The sequence below is a fragment of the Rhinatrema bivittatum genome, chromosome 16 (assembly GCF_901001135.1).
Source record: "Rhinatrema bivittatum chromosome 16, aRhiBiv1.1, whole genome shotgun sequence".
Taxonomy (NCBI): Eukaryota; Metazoa; Chordata; class Amphibia; order Gymnophiona; family Rhinatrematidae; genus Rhinatrema; species Rhinatrema bivittatum.
Genome location: NC_042630.1, coordinates 29,028,988 through 29,036,561, shown reverse-complemented (window position 1 = coordinate 29,036,561; position 7,574 = coordinate 29,028,988). Strand labels below are relative to the sequence as shown.

Sequence of the window (7,574 nt, the reverse complement as noted above, 5' to 3'; positions counted from 1 at the left end):
GTCAGTGCTCGCTCCAAGTTGATCTGTGGGGTGTAAATATGGTGGTCCAGATCCCTCCCCTCACGAGGCCATTTTGCTGACTTTACGCTCCTTTTTCTTCAGGGTTTTTTTTTTTCTCTCCTTACTTCCTTGTTACCTCTAAAGTGTCAACCAGGATTGCTGTGTTTACAGATATGTGTTAAATGTTTCTTTAGTGTTGAAATGAGAAGTAAAGCTGCTTTTTACTGGATGTAATCTACCAACTCTAACATTTTATAGTAGGATATGTAGAAATGCACTGAGAGCACAGCAAGAGAATGCTACCAAATAACCTAGGCTGTTTTTGATAGTTATTATCTTAGGATTTATATTATTATTATTTTTTTTTGCAGGCGGCGCAGCAAGTGGGACCAGCCTGGCCCACCTCCATCTCTGTTCTCTCCCTGTGGCAGGGGGGGATCCTGCGCTGCTTGGGCCTTTTCTAGGCTATGGAGATGCATTGATGGGCAATTGCTGGGGGTTGAGGGTGTCACAGCGCCCTCAGGGGCACTGGATGCTGCTGCAGCTGTGGCAGCTAAAATTATGCCATGTTAATAGCAAAGGGAAAACTAAAGCCTGCCCAGAACACGCCGACAAGGTAAGTTTTTAGATAGCTATGCTACAAAAATAGATAACTGAATATTTAGAAATAGCACTGATTATTCAGTCAGGAGGCTCTTACCAGTACTGAGGCTGCATGGTAGCTATTGTTAAGCATTTATGGTTAAAATTTCCGGACCCTGCATTTGCTCTTGTGGTGTCACCGGGCATTAGTATTTATTATAATTTACATAATATTGGCTAGGTACATTTAGTGTACTAAGTTTGCATCCAGGCTGCATTTCCATTGTTTCCATTTCTGGAATTTGTGAGTTAAAAGTTTTTCAGAACGTTCTCTTGCTTTAGTTAGCCCCAAAGTAAAACTCATTTTCTAACAGATAAAATATCTTTTGCATTTCTTCTTCAGATGGATGAAATTCTAGTTTAGTGTATTATTTTGTGTTCCTTTCTTGTGCTGGAGGAGTAAAGCTTAAAACTGGAGGCTTTAAAGAGCTACATGTGTGGAATTACAAAAGTTTTCAAAATTATTTGTATTAAATGAAAGCACTGCAGCATGTCTCTGATTCGGGCTTTCCTCTGCAGTTGCAGGTACCATGGAAAGGAGTACCTGTGAACAAAAGCAAAGATGACCTGGTGGTGGCAGAAGTGGAGATCAACGATGTTCCTCTGACCTGTAGAAACATGTTAACAAGAGGGCAGACCCAGGATGAGGTGAGCACAGGAAGCCTTCACCCCTCAGCTTTAGGAAGGGGAAAGGAATTGCATTATGACTGACCAAGCAGCTGAGAGAGGTGGAATAACCATTTCATTAATCACCCTTCCCTCCCCTTTTTTTTTGTACTTTATGCTACTGTATGAGAGATCTGCCTGGCTATTACCTGCTTTTAATAAATGTTCAAGTAAACAGTTTTAATGTGTTAATTGTTCGCTATAGGAAAATCATAGTGCATAGGCACAGAGTTCACTGTACAGAGAGAGAATCCTTCACCTACAAAATGTCTTATCTTTAAACGTTTGAATTTGTGAAACAATTTGTGCATTTGCTCAGTGCTCAGTTCAATGGTACAAATAAAATGAACAATAATTGCAGACTTGACTTATTGAGAGCGCTTCCCAGAATCCAGTCTCGATGGAAGCCCCAAAGGGAAAACACGATGGAATCGAACACTTAGCATAAAAGCACACTGTTCCAAAAATTCAGAATTAAAGAACTTTTGCGGATGAATGATTACATCCACGTGCCTGTATGCTGTGGTTTTCTTATGTCGATCATTCAGCACTACCTGTATGATAGCACATTGAATGTACTTTTTATAAAGAATTTGTCCCGTTTGTTTGATTTGCAATGTATTGGATTGTGGGGCTCATTAAGCATTTTGTTTTTGTAGCGTTTGACAAGTAAATAAGAGCATGTGATGTTTTTCAGAAACATTTTGAGATATGGCTGGTTATTCGATCTCTGTTCGTACGCTCTCTAGTGCTGGGTGTCATATTTGACTCTCTGTCCTGCGGTTCACAGATTAGTCGACTGAGTGGAGCAGCTGTGTCGACTCGAGGGAGATTTATGACTACAGAGGAGAAAAGCCAAAATTGGACCCGGGTTTGTAGACTTGTGCTTTCCTGAAGAATACTGGATGCATACATTTTTGGTGTTTCCAGGGATAGTATCCTCATTTTCCCCTATAACTGACATCTTTTGATGCATTTGCCTAACTTAATACAAAGCACCTTGTGGGCTTTCTGTTCATGTGTAGCTGCTGCTGACTATTATTATTTTTAAGGCAAGTGGTGTATTTCTCCTGACCTGTGCCATAGGGTAGACCAATTTTTCCTACTTCCAGCTCAGAACTGTACAAAGGATTAAAAAAAAAAATGGCAAATCAGACAATTCAGTAACTGATTGGCAGAGCATTTTTTTGCAGTGTGAGGCTCTGATGCTTTAAGGAGACGAGATTGTAAAAAGCAACATCTTATAACCATAAGAAGTCTCTTCCCAACAATTGTTTGTTACACTTCCATGGCTTTTTGTGTGTGGCTTTGGTTAGTTTGATTTGTTGCTTGGAATCCAGAATTAATTTCCATTATCCACTGTTTGCAGTGGAAGGTTGTTTTCCCATGCACAAGGCACAATAAAATAAGTGGTGTTATTACAAAGCACAGTTGGTGAGCGATGCTTAAGATGAGTAGCTACTTATTGTATGGTTTTTGTCTCCAATAGGGATCGCCCACTTTATCTGCACATTCAAGGCCAGTCCCGAGATCTAGTTGACAGTAAGTAATCTCCAGTCCATTTTGCTTTCTTGTCACATCTCTAGGTTCCAGGTAAACAGGTTTGAGCTGTCTTGAGAGCTTCCATTAATGAACAGAGTGCAGAAGTGCCACTCGCAGGCCATGGCAAAAGCGCTGCCTTGGTTACTTGCGTGATGGTGACAGAATGTGTCCTGCTGGTAATGTTCTCAGTCTGGTTGTTAATTATGTTTTCCTAGCGTGTAGGCAGATGGACTCAGGACCAATGGGTGGGCTCCCCTGCCAGCAGATGGAGACGGAGTCAGATTTCAAAGCTGACGTCACCCTGGATAACACCCCCTATGGGATCGCTGTACCTTTTGGAAGAAGAAATTCTACTTTTAAATTGGAGAAAAGATTGAGCCCCGCTCTCCTGCGGTGATACCTAAAGGTCCCTCCCCGAGTTGAGAATTCCTGAGTTCAGAGATCCCTCAGAGCTGTGCCTTGGTCCGGTAGCCGGTTCCCGGCATGGACTTTGCTGCTTAAGCAGCTGAAAGGCTGCGGGTGAAGGAAGCCGATGGACAAAGCCCTCTCCTTCCGCAGCCAGAGGCTGTCTCTGTACTCAGCCAGTAAGCGCTGAGACCAGGTAAGTTTAAAAAAAAAAAAGGAAGAAGATTTACCTTCAGAGAAGAGGGGTTTCGCACAGAGACTTCCTCCAGTCTCTGTGCTTAGCTCGCTGCACTGACGATGTTCCCAATCCCATTGGGGCATAGGGAAATGAGCTTACGAGCGGGTTGAGTGCCCCCCCCCCCCCCCCCCCGGTGGACTAGACCCGCTTTAAGCTTGGCCAGCAGACCACATGGTAGGCTGCGGTGGCGCCATCTTGCATGTGTCTTCGTGCGTCTCGTATTGCCCGCCATAGGACGTCGGTTAGTGCAGTGTGTCGGCTCTGCGCACGTGCATAGGGCATGCACGTACGCGCACAATAAGGTAAGCGCAGGATACAAGAAAAGCCGGGCGCACAGGCTGTGTGTGTGCCTCACCGTGTCCAACCTAGGCACTCAAAATTTGTGCGCATAAATTTTTAAGCGCGAGCCGATCGGATGCACAGTTACCACCGCCAATGGTGCCGGCAGCCAAGAAACATAAGCGCCTTGCTGTCTGCACTTCTTGTCATATTAGGGCTTCTCAGCCTGACCTGGATTCCAACTTGTGTCAGCACTGTGAGGCAGCCCAAGGGGATTTGGCCTCCATGGACTCTGCTGAGCCCTGCTCCTCCCATTCAGATGATGGATTGGCAGCCTTAACTGGATCTGAGTAACCCCTGGGCTGGGTCTTCCATCAGCTGGGCCCACCCAGTTCCCCCCCGGGCTAGACGTGGACCCGGCAGCTTTTCCAGGGTCTACAGGCCTTTGTACAGGTGCAGCCTTCTTCCTTGCTTGCAGTTATCCGCATGGAACCCCAGCCGGCCCCTTCTCCCTCTCCTATTCCTGTTGCCAGACCTCGAGTCATGACCCGCCTGACCAGGGGTATCCCTTGTGGGGACCCTGATGGCACAGAGGAAGAGTAAGATCCCTTTGAAGAAGGGGGAAATTCCCCCGGGATTAGAACCGCATCGAATCATGTTACGGTTCTTTCATAGAGATGAATTGCTGGCCTTGGTTTCCCAGAATCTGAAACTCTGGGACTTCCTGGAGCAGAATCTGACGGAACCAAAGAAGAATCCCATTCTGATTTCCTTGCACAAAGCCTCTTGCTACCTCCCAGTACTGGAAGCCATCCCAGGAGTTGATTGACCTAGAATGGGATGCCCCAGAAGCAAGTTTTAAAGGGGGCCGGGCATTAAAAGCTCTGTACCCGAGAGAATATTTTTCCCTAAAGTCGATGCACTGGTCTGCGCTGGCTGAAAGCGAAAAACTATCCCAGTGGAGGGAGGAGTGGCCTTAAAGGATGCGTACCATAGATGGTTGGAGTCAATCCTTAAACAAGCAGTAGCAATGACCTTGCAGGTTGCTTGTTATGCCCTGGTAGCGTGTTCGTGCCTACTTCTCTCTCAGGTGGATGACTCGGGGGTGAACCCAGAGTAACTATGAAACTCGTCGCCACCTTTTTAACATACGTGGTCTCGGATTTAGTCTGTACTTCAGCCAGAGGAGTGGCCTCAGTGGCAGCAGCCAGATGACAGCTATGCTGCGGAATTGGTCAGCCGACGCAACTTCCAAGGCCAACCTTACAAAGATGCTGTATAAAGGATCCACACCTATTTGGAAATTAATTGGAAAAACTGGCCAGTAAATGGGGCGAATTTCCATTCCCCCGGCTACCGGAAGATAAGAGGAAGCAGTTGCAGAGCCCCTTGCCTATGAGGGGCCGGTCCAGGGACTCTCAATGTTTCCACCCCTACAAAAACTCGACATTTCAGAGGTCTCAGCCCTTTGGGAGAACTCAAGCCTATCATAGTCAACAGCCCAAGAGAGGGGCAGGTTTGTTTTCAGGATCATCCTGAATCTCCCAATGAAATTTTACGGACCCATCTTCAGAACAAGGAGATGGGTCGACTGTCTCTCTTTTACCAAAGGTGGGTTGAGATCACTTCGGGCAAGTGGGTACTAGAAGTCATACAAGAAGGAAATGCGCTGGAATTTCGCAGCACTTCTCAGGATTCATCATGATGTCTCCTTGCCACTCCCAACACAAAAAGCAGTCCGTGGAGATTACTCTTTTAAGGCTTCTCAGGATGAGGGCTGTAATCCCAGTACCTACACCCCAGGAAAATACAGGGGGGTGGTCCATCTATTTCATCATACCCAAGAAAGAAGGTTCTTTCGCCCCACCCTGGACCTCAAGAGTGTCATTTCCGCATGGAAACCTTACACTCCGGATTAAGGCCGTACAACTGGGAGAGTCCCTAACCTCTCTGGACCTATCCGAGGCTTACCTACATATTCCATCCATCAAGAACGCCAATGCTTCCTATGCTTTGCTGTACTGGGTCACCATTATCAGTTCCAGGCACTGCCCTTTGGCCTAGCCACCACCCCAAGAACATTTTCCAAGATTTTGGTGGTCGTGGCAGCAGCGTTGAGAGAGAATCCTTGCACATCCGTACATGGACGACTGGTTGATCCAGGCCAAGTCAGTGGAAGAAAGTCTCCAGGTGACCTCCTTGCTTCAGGAACTCAGTTGGGTAGTAAACCTGGACAAGAAGTCTCAAGCCTTCCCAGCCATTGGAGTATCTGGGAATCCAGTTCAACACCAGGCAGGTCAAGGTCTTCCGACCGACCACACAGATATTGAAGTTGATGTCCCATGTGTGTCAGTTGATAAACAGCTCCACACAGTCAGGTTTATTGTATCTCCAAGATTTTGGTTTGATGGCGGTAAACTTGGAAGTAGTGCCGTAGGCAAGGGCCACATGTGACCATTTCAATGCTCCCTGCTATCACGTTGAAACCTGCAGTCTCAAGACTATTCGATTTGGAGTCTGCACTACCTCAAGAGGTGGCTGCAGGAGCTCTTCTGACCCGGGGGGGGTCCCTGCCTCCTCCTCCCCTCCTCCCCTCCTCCCTCCTCCCCTCCCCTCCCCGAACTGGCTGGTTCTTACAATGGATGCGAGTGTCCAGGGCTGTGGAGCTCACTGTCAGGAACTCACGGCCCAGGGTGATCGGATGGCGGAAGAAGCCCTCTGGAACATCAATCGCTCAGAAGCCCGGGCAGTGAGGCTGGCGTGCTTGCAGTTCAGCCACAGACTCCAGGGCCAAGCAGTCCACATAATGTCAGACATGCAACGACGGTAGCCTACATCAACCACCAGGGAGGAACCAAGAGCCAGCGGGTGTCTCAGGAGATAAGACCTCCTTATGGAATGGGCGGAATACCGCCTTCTCAGTCATTTGAATGTCAGTAGACTTGTGGTGCAGTATCTGGAAGTTTCAGAACCGATCCAAAAGTTGAACCACCTGTTTGTCCTTCACGGTGGAAGGAAACAGGGCAAACCAGTTCATGAGCTACCATAGCTTGCTGGATTAAGGAGGTGGTCACGGGAGCCTGTGTGGAGGCTGGAAAGCCATTACCTTCTCAGATGAGAGTTCATTCCACTAAGGCTCAGACAGTCTCATGGGCAGACTGCTGTGTCCTGTTGATACCTGACTGAGCGGTGACATGCTCCTCCTTGCACACCTTTCCAGGTTTTATTTCCTGAATGTGCAGGCCTGAGAGAACACAGCCTTTGCATGGACGTTGTTGGCTGGACCGCAGGCAGCCTCCTGCCCTGATCAGGAGTAGCTTTTGTACATCTCATTGGTCCTGAGTCCATCTGACTACATGCTAGGAAATGAAGAAATTACTTACCTGATATTAAATCCAAGAGATTACAGGTAAGCCATCATCCAGTCCCTAGATTAGGGCATCTATAATCTTACTGGGGTTCAGTGTTTGGTTGAGTACAGTTATGGGTTATCTGTTTTATTCAAGTGTATCGATAGTATGCCCACAGTGGCTTTTGAAGAGAATACTGAAGGGCTGAGGTCACTACAGGGTTGTGTCTAGGGTGACCTCAGCTTTGAAACTTGACTCAGTCTCCATCTGCTGGCAGGGGAGGATAAACTCATTGGTCCTGAGTCCATCTGGCTACCCTAAGGAAAACAAAATTATCAGGTAAGTAATTTCTCCATTATTTGCTAATTGTTTTTGATAGAAATTGCATTGTGGTTTTGTTTTCTGAACAGGGCTGTAAATCGCATAAAAGAAATCATTACCAATGGCGTAGT

General features: G+C 46.9%; 1 long non-coding RNA gene across 1 annotated transcript; it reads left to right on the top strand.

Annotated features, from left to right (window-relative positions):
- The first annotated feature begins 1,159 nt into the window (after nt 1-1,159).
- On the top strand, nt 1,160-2,968 carry LOC115078596. Its single transcript, XR_003853126.1, has 3 exons — nt 1,160-1,290; nt 2,099-2,179; nt 2,798-2,968. It is a non-coding gene; the product is annotated as an uncharacterized LOC115078596 (long non-coding RNA).
- The last annotated feature ends 4,606 nt before the right edge of the window (nt 2,969-7,574 follow it).